Source organism: Dioscorea cayenensis, chromosome 17 (genome assembly GCF_009730915.1).
Source record: "Dioscorea cayenensis subsp. rotundata cultivar TDr96_F1 chromosome 17, TDr96_F1_v2_PseudoChromosome.rev07_lg8_w22 25.fasta, whole genome shotgun sequence".
NCBI lineage: Eukaryota > Viridiplantae > Streptophyta > Magnoliopsida > Dioscoreales > Dioscoreaceae > Dioscorea > Dioscorea cayenensis.
Window position 1 is genome coordinate 8,855,908 of NC_052487.1, and position 11,911 is coordinate 8,867,818.

An 11,911-nucleotide genomic window follows, 5' to 3' on the forward strand; every position below is an offset into this window, starting at 1 on the left:
ATCATGTATATTATGACCTTTATATTATAAAGATGATAACTATTTCTCTTGCGAAGGTGAGTGATCAACCCCTGTTCACAACATTAGTTAAAGTTTGTGGTTTATGTACATTACCAATTTTGAGATTGTGATAAATTTTGATTAATGAATCATATAATGTTATGAATGACAGATGATGATATCAGTGGTAAGACGCACGAAGGGGATATGTGTCTAATAGTGCTCAACTAGAAAATAATTCATGTCAAAAACTAAATGAAAATAGGTAGAACATCTTAATGAGGTGAAAAGTCTCCTACACAAATACCTAAGAAAGCAATCACTATGCTTAACTACGACGGTTGGAAAGATTGGATCAGATGAATGAAGACTCTAGACTAAAAAAGTTTTCTAAAGTCAGTCTGATAGAAAAATACACCCGCAAACATAAAAGCAATCTACATCACTTCAGAAATTTGGTTGAAAGGAAGGTGGAGTCCATTAGTAAAGGACCATTTACATAAGAGTCAAAGTAGTGCACTTAAAAAGATTTCAAGCTAAAAAACGAGTGCGTAAGTGATAATCTGGGAGAAATGGTCAAGGCATAGCTACTGGGACGTCACTATTCACTGATACGAGGCATCACAATAACCTAGGCTTGTATAGAATCTAGGAACAATGCATCAAATAGTAGCTTTGAAGTATACTCTGGAGATGTCTTTATATGAATATTCAAAAAGACGAAATTCTTGTGGATGTTAATGCCTTGCTTTGCATCACCCATGGCATGATCAGCCACTTAGCCTTGAACTCAGCAAACCACTTATGGACCCCTTGAAATTTTAAGACCCTGACATGTGTTGTAGCATCATGGGTTCCTTAAGCATTTCATTAGTTTTTATTCTCCTTTCATTTATCTTCTTCTCAACCCGAGGGTAGGCTTAAAACTCTCTTCCCCATCATTCTTATTTTCATTTCTTCAAGATTTAAGGTGAGAAACTTGAATTTTCTTTTCCTTATTTCGATTAAGGGGTTGATATCTTAAAGCTAGTCTTAATTGGAGACTTTGATCTCATGCTTATTATTGATGATCTTGAAATTTCTTTATTTTCATTGGATCATAGGAGTGGAAGGACAAGCTAGACGAGAGCTATTAAGGAGTTAAAGGCAAGCTTGCATCCTAAATGTTGATCCAATGAAAAAGCTTAGCATGAGTAGGTTGGATTTATTTGTTTTATTTGTGATTCATGGTTAAATTGTTTTAAGGAGAATTTTCTAGTATTATGCTGCATTTTCCAAGCTTTTTGATTGAATATTCTAGAATTAATGAAAAATTGTTATATAGAAATGCTAAAATGGTAGCTTGTAATTGTTTTATTACATTCATGGGATTTAGATGGAATCTATGGTGATAGAAGAGACTAAATCTATAATTTGGTAAATTGTATGAGATGTAAATGATTGATGATATGTGATTACTTAATGTTTGTGAAGTGGTGTGAAATCATAGATTGATAAGATGGACTTTGGAATTTATTGATGAGATTATTAATTTTCACTTTGTAAAATGAGATGAACTCAAATGCTAGTAAGGAAGATTGAGATTGATCATGACTACTTTGAAATTTTAGGATCCCATGCAATGCTTCACTCTATCAATTTATAGAGTACTTAATGTGAAGGCAAAGTGGAGGAGTTATTATAGTATTTCACTTGCATGTTTTTCATAGAAGCTAGATGAATTAAAATTGAGTTGTTCTTGAAGTTATTTCCATATCGGTGATGCTTAATAAAATTGATTTGGAGGTGAAGATGAAATGGTCATAAGTATGGACTGAGTTGTAGTGGTTGGAAGCCTAATATGATTATATGCTGGGTTCGAGGTAGAGACTATAGCTTCCAGTTGAAGTACCAAAATTTTGTAAGTGTTGTTTTGACCTAGTTTAAACTACTTGAGATTGACTTAAGCAATCTTAGTCCAACTTGAGCTCGTTTACCTTTAGTGGGTTGTAGTTGAGCTACTTAGCTAGGGTTATTGAAGACTATTGGTTGGTTGAATATTTTAAGATAAGTTTCAGCTAACTATAAGTTCATATCCCTTCATGCATTGCATTTAGAGCCAAGATGCATGTTATACTTGCTTTTCAAGATAAATCAATAAGTCTCTCATTTATTTTCTTGTAGCTGGCGAGACCTCTAGCAAAGGCAAGGCGCATGTGGTGGAATAGAAGATTTCTTCTATTTTCCTAGCCAAATGCTTATGAGTGGATTTTGTTTTATTTTATTGTACTTGCAAATTTTGGTTGGTTGTGACTTTATTATATATATACACCTATATGTGTGTGAGTTCTTTTTCCAAGTATGCTTAAAATGCTTTTTCGGTTCAAATGAGTACATTATGGAAATTTGAATATGCTTCCTTGAACATTATTAATTTAGCAAGTGTTTACTTATTTTGTTCTCTCTTGGGTTTTTTTTTTATATAAAATTATGATGATTACTTGATGATATAGTTTCAATATGGAAATGGGAATGTGTGTGTGTTTGTGGGTGTGGAACCAAGATTATGTTTCAAATTATTTCTTTTGTAAGTATAATATACTTGTGATTGCATGATGATTTCATTAATGACAGGGAGCCTAAAGCTCCACCTACTGTAGTTGGGGTCCTCACTATCCAGCTTATCGAGAGGTGGCGTGGGTGACTAGTATATTTAAACAAATTTAAGAGGTGTTAAGAAAACCTAATGGGGAATATTGGTGGGTACTCCCAATAAAACTAAGATACCATAATTCACCATGTGTGGTCTTAGTGGCCAATACCAAGGGTAGCAGTCCTAGTGGACCTGGACTTAGCTGTGACGACGGCTATGTTCAGGCTAAATTTTTGGCAAATCCTCAGCATTTGTTTATGACTTTTGTTTGTTGTTCCTATCTCTTTACAATATTTGGGATCCAAAATATGTTTTTCTAGTTTTCCTTGTTTATATGATATTGTTTGTTTTGGTACTTGCTTATCCACTCACTGAGTAACTTTGTTACGTATAATATCTCCTTATGATATTTTTTAGACTTGCCTTCTGAGCTTATTATGCAATTGTGTTAAGTTCTTCAATGTCCCGATTTGCCTACATTGTAGGTTGACTTTTATTTGGTATTGTAGTAGGTGACCTACAAGGGTAAATTAGAGATTTGTATTTTTATTTTGATCGTGTGAACTTATGTAACTTATGTACCTGAAATTATTTCATGTGTAAACTTTTGTTGGCCAGATGGTTTGAGAAAATCCCTATGTTGTGCATTTTCTATAGTTTTACAAAAACCTGTTCACAGGATATCAATAGCCCAACAATATCTTGGAGTGGTGAATTTGTTCACCACCTATTTCAGGATATCATGGCGGTTGCCATGTGCCTGGCTTTAGGTCGGGCAGTGACATATAATCACTATGATTTGATGTTATTAGTTTGTGGCCCCACCTAAAGTTTAAACATGTGACTGCCATTGCTTCTTCTTCTCCTTCTTCTTCTTCTTCTTCTTCTTCTTCTTCTTCTTCTCAACATGGGTTGTAAAGCATGACATTTGGGGATGGCCAAATATGGTAAACGTGGGCTGCTGAAGAAATTTTCTCCTCAACTACCCACTTTGAATGTTCTATAAAAAGGAGCTTTTGTCCCTCTCTATAGCATCAAGTTTCAAGCCTCTTTTTGCTTAGTGTTGAGGCTCGGTGTTGGGTGTGAAGCTTAGTCCCCTGTAGACATGTAAATATATAGCTTGGAGAATGCTTGTTAGAGGTTGGTATGATTTTAGCATTGATATCTCCTTAATATATAATCTCTTCCTGTCAACACTTTGATGTTAGTTACCTTTCTCAACTCCTATTTTTAGTAATTTAGTATATCCTTCTAGATTCTCAGTTGCTTACTAATCTGATAGTTGGAGTGGTAAATTATAAGAAATTTCTTATGGAAATATGTCTTACATTTGCAATAATCACAACTTTGATTATTTTCATTGTTAGGGGGCATTACTTGATAGTGTCTAGTTTGTTGCTGCCACAATATAAACTCAAAAATTAAATTTTCTTTTCTTTATCATTTCAATTCTTACCATTGATAGGTGAGCTAAGTTTCCTTATCATTTGGTATGATGCCATTCTTATACTACTTCTTTACTAATCATGTTTATCAAGGGCCTCATGTTGACGTTATCAGTCCTTTATATCATATGTTATTAGTTTATGGACATCCATCATTGGTCTTAGTAGACCCTTTATTTAATGATTTGAAATTTAGTGAGGTATGTTTCTCATGGTTTGTTTCCTTAACATCCTTGGGTGTCAAAACCATGAATAGATAGTGGGATATGCAAATTAGTTAAAGAGTCTGATAACTGATTGAACATGTATATTTTATTTATCATTTACACTACATCTAGCATGAAATTTCGTATGTATAGCACCAAACTAGTATAGAATTGCATTCTTTTGTTCACAATGGGATTTAATTGCATTTCAGGACGAAAAAAGCCAATATGGAGGAAAATTGAGGCAGATCGGACCAAATATAATTTCCAAAACATCACCATGGCCTCATTATGCCCATGGTCTGATCGTGTCAGTGTGCAAATCCATAGGAAGACATCACAAGAGCCACAACAATCATTATATATATATAATGCCCGTGGTGAATGCACACAACGCTCAGAGACAAACAATGGCATGATATGACTTATGGCCCAAGAAACTAACTTTTATCACAACGGTCCGAACAATAGCTGTTGTGACCCTGTGGCGGAATCAGGCTATAAATAACCCTAGGATTTATTATTTGAGGAGGATTTTTTTTGCTGAATTTATTTAGAGGCAGGCTGATTTTTGGAGTGCAACATGGCTGGAGATGAGGTACAACCTAATTTCAGTGGATTCCGGTGAATTTCTCAAGAAGAAGTCAACGCATATCGATAGCGGAGGGTGCGCAAAGAGATTCGTCACCATTTTGACTTCCTTGGGATCTTCTCAGCCTTAACCATCGGAGATCTATTGTAGGGAGTTAGTTTTAGGATTCTTAATACTTTTCTTATGGATTCTCTATTCTTTAATCATTATTGTTTACCCATAAGAGGACCCAATTTGAGGGGAATTGTATGTCGATGTGCCTAGGCTTTTATTTGTGAATATTAACTTTCATTGGTAATATATTTTCTTTCTACTTGATTGTGATTCATTGCATGTTTGCTTATTGATTAATGAGTTGATGTTGTGAGGAAGAGATTCCCACTCATTAGAACATCCTTGCTTTGTTAGATCTATGCATGCTCTAAGAGATTAGGTATAGTTTGATTTCTGATGAAGATTTGATTATCCTTTTAGTAGAGTTCTTGATCTTAAGGAGGACATAGAGGTTGGGGTGGTAGAGATTTTATCTTAAGTTCCTAGTGTTTCAGACCTGGATGCTAAGAGATTGGGACCAGTAGGCCTCTGAATTTTCCCAGTCTATTACTAGATAACATTGTCATATTCTACTTCATATCACAAGTAATTGCTAAAGGAATCCCCATACGGGTACCCACTCCTTCTAATTACACCTCAAGATTCTTGATTGTACTTTAGTGGTTAAATTGTAAAAGTAGAATTATTTTACTAGAAGAATCACCATAGACGTTAAGCTATTGATTAAGATAAAAGGAAGTAATATGAGCCTCTCGCCATTCCCTGAAGAATATCACAATCGTGCTCACCCACGGGGTATTACTTGATGACCCGTATACTTGCTGGGTCACACACATTAAGCCATTCGCTTGGTTTGCATGCATCAGAGTCCTTTCTTTCTTTCTTTTAGTGCACGTCTATTAGAATTCCATATATACTAAATTGACACACCCCTTGCGTGTGTGTACCGCAAGCACACAGGTTGTCGAAGTAATAAAGTACCCTGGTGAGTGGGTAGTCATATCCATAGGGAATAGTACTCAGAAATACTAGAATTGCTATTTAACTATGGTGAAGACGATTCAAGAGTGGTGTGAACAATATCAATACAAGTAAGAAGAAAGTAAAGAAGAAAAAGATGCAAAAGAATATAAGGAGAAGTAATCGATAGAAAATGGGGCACCTGGACATTGCTCACTCTAGGACTATTGTTTCAAGTGCAAGACTAATCATTATGTCTCCTAACTGATGTTTAATGAGTCGTGGAAATCCTAAAACACACGGTCCCAAACCTAAGGTCAACCGTGACTAACCCTACACCATGCTCCTGCGGAAAGGAATACTCTCGACGCCTCACACTGTGCAAGGTTGATTAAATCTCTAGGGACTCCAAGTGATAAACCCTATTCCCTAATATAGATCTAACCCTTTGGTCTAGGCGAAAGACCTCTAGTCACAATTAAGTCCAACACTAAAGATTACTTCAACACTTCACTCTATTGCTCACGCAACTAAGCTCCAGTGGAGTTTGTCTCTTAGAACTTTACTCTATTGTGGCCGCAAAGAACTCTTGAAACGTGGAGGTAGGATGAATCACACTAGAAGGGAAAAGGGGACGTTCAGCTACCTCTTGACTCACCCTTTCGACCCTCTCCAACCTAGCTTTGTCTAATCCTAATGAAGTGTCACTCATTCACAAGGATTACCAATATAGATTCTCAACCCTAGTGTCACTCTAAAGGAAAATCAAATCAACAATCATTCAAGGTTGGAACTCAATTAAAACATCAATTAAAGAAACATAATAAAAGATCAATGACACAAAATCATCCTAGGGTTTACAAGTCTAAGCACCCACTAGGGGTTTAGCTCTCCATAGAGCAATATACAATCAACAATTAAATCAAATGTAAAAACATGCAATTCATAAGTAAAACCCCCTCGTAGTCCGTATCGATGGTCTTGTGGAGTTGCCTCATCTTCTCCAAGAGTTCCCTCGTCAAGCCTAGGACACACCTCTCCGAATTGATGCTAATGAAAGCTCCCTCAATAACTATCTTCCGAAGGAACACAGTGTCGAAGGCCGTAGAACTACTCCAAATACCTAGCCAAAGTCTCTCCAAACCCTAGCCACGAGTGCCTCCAAAGATGGGGAAAAGATAGGAAAAAGATCCTCCAAAACGTCTGAAATCACAGTATTTATAGGGGCTAGAATCGGGCATCTACACAGGCGTGTGGAATTTCCACATGCCCGTGTGAATTTCCAGAAGTTGATTTCCTGCGAGCTGTAAGCAGTAACTGCTACAATGATTTTGCTACAATACTTCACCAAAATACTTCCGAATCCACACTTTTTTGTCGAGGCCACATGAATGGGTACACATCCATGTGGTAGATCATGTTGCATCTTCAATGAAATCACATTGACGAAGATCTTGCTAGTATTGCACAAGTCAGAATACATGAGTGTGACTGCCTTTGTGCCCCTCCAATTTGTGTATTCTCTTAAGTATAATGGAGGTTGGCACACACCCAAATGTCTTTGAGCACAACTTGTGTCTTCACGTTTGTTCACTCCAAGACTTCATCAACAAATTGCATCCACGATCTTCTTTTGGTTTCTTCTTTCCACTATGCACAAAAGAACACTTATACACATGAATAAGCGATAAAATCTGAGAAAAGTAATGCTCAATGTAAGAAAAGAATACTTCTTATTACTTATACTCAAGCACTTAGCATAAATCCAGTTTGGTAGTTGAGATTGTTGTTTTTCATGTTTATAAGATCTTCTATGAAAGGTTGATTTTGGTGTTTGAATTGAATTTAGAAATCATTTTAGGTATTAGTGAGGTAAGTAAATCCACCTATAACTTAAATCATAAAATTTTCGGGATTTAAGAAATTATTAATTTAAATGCTTATTTAGTTATTTATTCATCTAATAAAGTAGCTACTTATTAAATAGTAAGTATCTACTTGTTTACATATTCATTCAGCTACCTATTTATTTATTTTTTTAATTAAATTACTGGTCATTTTCTTTTAATTGAATTAAATATGCAAGTACTTATTACTTGCTTTTACTGATTCATGAATCTTTTGATCCTTTTAATGGTCTAATTCTATCTTTGAATGGTCACTCATAGATCTCTATACATATGTTTTTCTATGAATATGCTTAGGGAGGAATTAACATAGAGTATTGTCTCTATGCTAATATAGAAAGATCTTTTATTGGACTAGTGGCTTCACGTATTTTGATCATTACTTTGTTACTATCTAAGTTTTTCATCTGTTCCATGATGATAATCATGAACATGTTGTGAGTGTTGGAACTCTGTGCTTTGTCTTAAGCGTTACCCCACTTTTAGGTTCATGTTTAGGTTTTATAGCCATCTGATCAATGCTATTTTTGTTGTATTTGTGTTTGTATAGTGATTACTAATGTTTGATGAAAGTTTCACAAATTTTTGTTGTTCATGCACTGATGTTTTGCTTGCTAATTTCATTATATGAAAGCATAAATATCAAGATTGCAATAATGTAGAACTATAAAACATACATACAAAATAGTAGCATATTCATCACGCTAATTTGCTTATGAACATATTCATTTTTGATATATTATTATTGCTTGTTTCTTAGAGTACAATGGTTTCAACCTATGAAGGCATACCATTTAGTATAAAATTATGTAGAACACTAAGCATTCATTAAGAGAAAAATATAAATTAATAACATTGAACCATGTACAAGAAATAGTAGTATATTAATTAACCTTATTTACTAATGGCCAGAGGGACATGAATACTAAGACTACGCAAAGAAGCATATTAACAAAGATACAAACCAAAGAAAAATCCTTGCTTTTATTTTCTTCCATTTGCTTGAAAACTTAATAAGTGGAACAGAATTATGCTAGTCATATATAGCGGTTAATGTTTTTATGAGGTCACTTGACTTTCCTCGTATTTCATTTTAGTTACTGACCTTGAATTTGCATAAAAAAGGTTACTCATCTTTGATCTTGGTACTCTGGTAGCTCACTCGTGAGTAATCCAATTCTTTTATCCAATGTGGTTGCCAAAAAATCACAGTCAGCCCATGCTTGACACCTCACCAACTTACCTGAAGGCTTTAACTCAGCCTATCTTGCCACCCAAGCGAACTAGCGCCACGTCAGCTTCTCATTTTCGTATTTAGGTTGCTCTCCCTTTTCTCTAAATTTCATTTGAGAATCCTAATTCCTCAATCTCTTCTTCTCTTCTACCATCCTATACGCCGATCGAGGATAATTGTGATAAGGAGTGGGACGATCATCTCCGGTAAGGCTTTTCTTTGTTTTTTGACAAACCCCTTTGCATGTGATCTGCAAGTGCACAGGTTTGTTGAAGTAATAAATCTCATGTGAGTGGGGTATCGTGTCCACATGGAATAAGAAATAGAAACACCAAGATTTCTACTTAACTAAAGAAAATAAGAAAGAGAGGCATAATAGAATGAGAGGAAAGGCAATCGATAAAAGTGGGGTACTCGGATATTGTTCCTCCTAAGATTATTGCTTCAAGTCCAAAACCAACTATTATGCTTCCTAACTAATGCCTAATGAGTCGTGGACATCCTTAAATACAAGGTCCCAAACCTAAGGTCAACCATGACTAACTCCACACTATGCCCCAGTGGAGAAATCAACTAGTCTCAACACCTCACACTGTGTAAAGTTGCAATAAGCTCTAGGGATTCCAAGTGATAAACCCTATTCCTATATGTAGATCTAACCCTTTGGTCTAGGCGAAAGACCCCTAGTCACAATTAAGCCCCAAGTGTTAAATTCGCTTCAACGCTTCACTCTGTTGCTCGCGTAACTAAGCCCCAGAGGAGTTCATCCCTTAACCCTTCACTCTATTGTGACCGCAAAGAACTCTTGGAATGTGGAGGCAGGATAAATCACTCCGGAGGGGAAAGGGGACGCTCTGCTACCTCTCGACTCACCCTCTCGACCCTCTCTAATCTTACTTTGTCTAACCCTCATGGTGTGTCACTCACTCACTCACTCACAAGGATTTCCAATGTAGACTCTCAACCCTAGTGTCACTCTAAGGGAGAAATCATTCAACAAGTATTCAAGATTGGAACTCAATTAAAGACATCAATAAGGAAAACGTAATAAAAGGTTAACGAAACAAATACATCCTAGGGTTCACAAATCCAAGTACCCACTAGGGGGTTTAACTCTCCATAGAACAAGATACAATCAATAATGAAATCAAAAGTAAAAACATATAATCTATAGGAAAACCCCCTCGATATTCGTGTCGATAGTCTTGTGAAGTAGCCTCGTCCTCTCCAAAGGTCCCCTTGTCAAGCCTAGGGCACACCTCGCCAGATCGGTGACGACAAAAACTCCCTAATAACTATCTTCCAAGAGAAACGCGGTGTCGAAGCCGTAGAATTACTCCAAAAGCCTTGCCAAAGCCTCTTTAAACCCTAGCCGCAAGGCTCTCAAAAGATGGAGAAAAAAATGGAAAGAAAGATGAAAGATGGATCCCCAAATCAGTACAAGTCGCAGCTTTATAAAGGGTTAAAATTGGGCATCCACACGGGAGTGTGGAATTTCCACACGCCCATGTGGATTTCTAGAAATCTAATTTCTCCGTGCTATGAACAGTAACTGCTATAGTAAATAGCTACAGTAACTGCTACAGAACTTTGCCAAAATACTCCTGAATCCACACTTTTTCTCGAGACAACATAAATGGGCACACGTTTATACCGTAGATCGCGTCCTTCTTCAATAAAAGGTCTCATTAGTGAAGATCTTGCTATCATTGCACAAGTCGGGATACGCAAATGTGACTGCCTTTGTGCCCCTCCAAACCATTGTAATTGTTTTAACACATTGAGGTTGGCACATATTCACGTATCTTTGAGCCTAACTTGTGTCTTCTCATTTGTCCATTCCAAGATTTCATCCACAATATGCGTTCACGATTTACTTTGGCTTCTATCTTCTTTATTTGACTTCACCACCCTATATACGCAAAAGAACACAAAATCACATGTATTAGCGCTAAAATCTGATAAAAGTAATGCTCATCGTAAGAAAAGAATACTTCATATTCTTAGTACACAAGCAATTATTCTTTTTCTTCCCCCATCCTCTCCTTCTCCAACCTTTTATTCTCTTTTGAAAGCAATGACTTTCCATCTTACTTTTTCCAGTGAGGAAGGCAAGGATCTAATGAGATCTCATGAGATCGATGATTGATGTCGATCAACTGGGAGGTTCAACCATAGGGAGGAAAAGTCCCAGAATATTGTGAGTTTTTTTTTTGGTGTGTTTGTCTCAAGATTTAGTTTGAACTTGTGACAAAACTTTGCTTTTTGGCTTAAGATTTAGTTTGAACTTGTGAGAGAACTTTGCTTTTTATACTCCCTTTCTTCTTATAGGCTCTATGAAAAAGAAGTCTCTTTTTTTTGTGGTGTTTGCTTTGGGAAATTTCTAATTTTTTTTTCTTTAAATGAAGGTAGAGATGATGATCTTGAGTTCTTGGTGCATGATTTTCATTCCTTTCTCTTTTGACTTTGAATTTTTTAATTCTAAGCCTCTTCTATTTTCTTATCACGAAAAAAAAAAAGAAAAGTCTCATTTCTCTTGGCATTCTAGTTCTGCAATGTTTGCTTGTGTGAAGAAAATTTGGATATTTTTCTAAATGGTATTTGGTATGATCTATAGCTGTCTTCATGATTTTTTTTCCTTTGACTTCTACACTTTTGTTTATTCATTAGGATGAAAACAAATCCTTTTGTCACCATCTTTCTACCATTTTTAATTTCCCTTTTTCCCCTTTGGTATGATCTATAGCTATCTTGATGCTTTGTTGAAATAGATTTTCTAATTCTTTGTTGAAATGACTTTTGTGTGTATTTCCATCAATATTTTTTTGCGATGGAAATTGTGCATCATTTTTGTTTCACCAAAGAGTGGATTATTGTTTCA

General features: G+C 35.9%; 1 long non-coding RNA gene across 1 annotated transcript; it reads left to right on the forward strand.

Annotated features, from left to right (window-relative positions):
• Positions 1-853: 853 nt before the first annotated feature.
• On the forward strand, positions 854-2,375 carry LOC120280037. Its single transcript, XR_005542241.1, has 3 exons — positions 854-970; positions 1,104-1,197; positions 2,164-2,375. It is a non-coding gene; the product is annotated as an uncharacterized LOC120280037 (long non-coding RNA).
• The last annotated feature ends 9,536 nt before the right edge of the window (positions 2,376-11,911 follow it).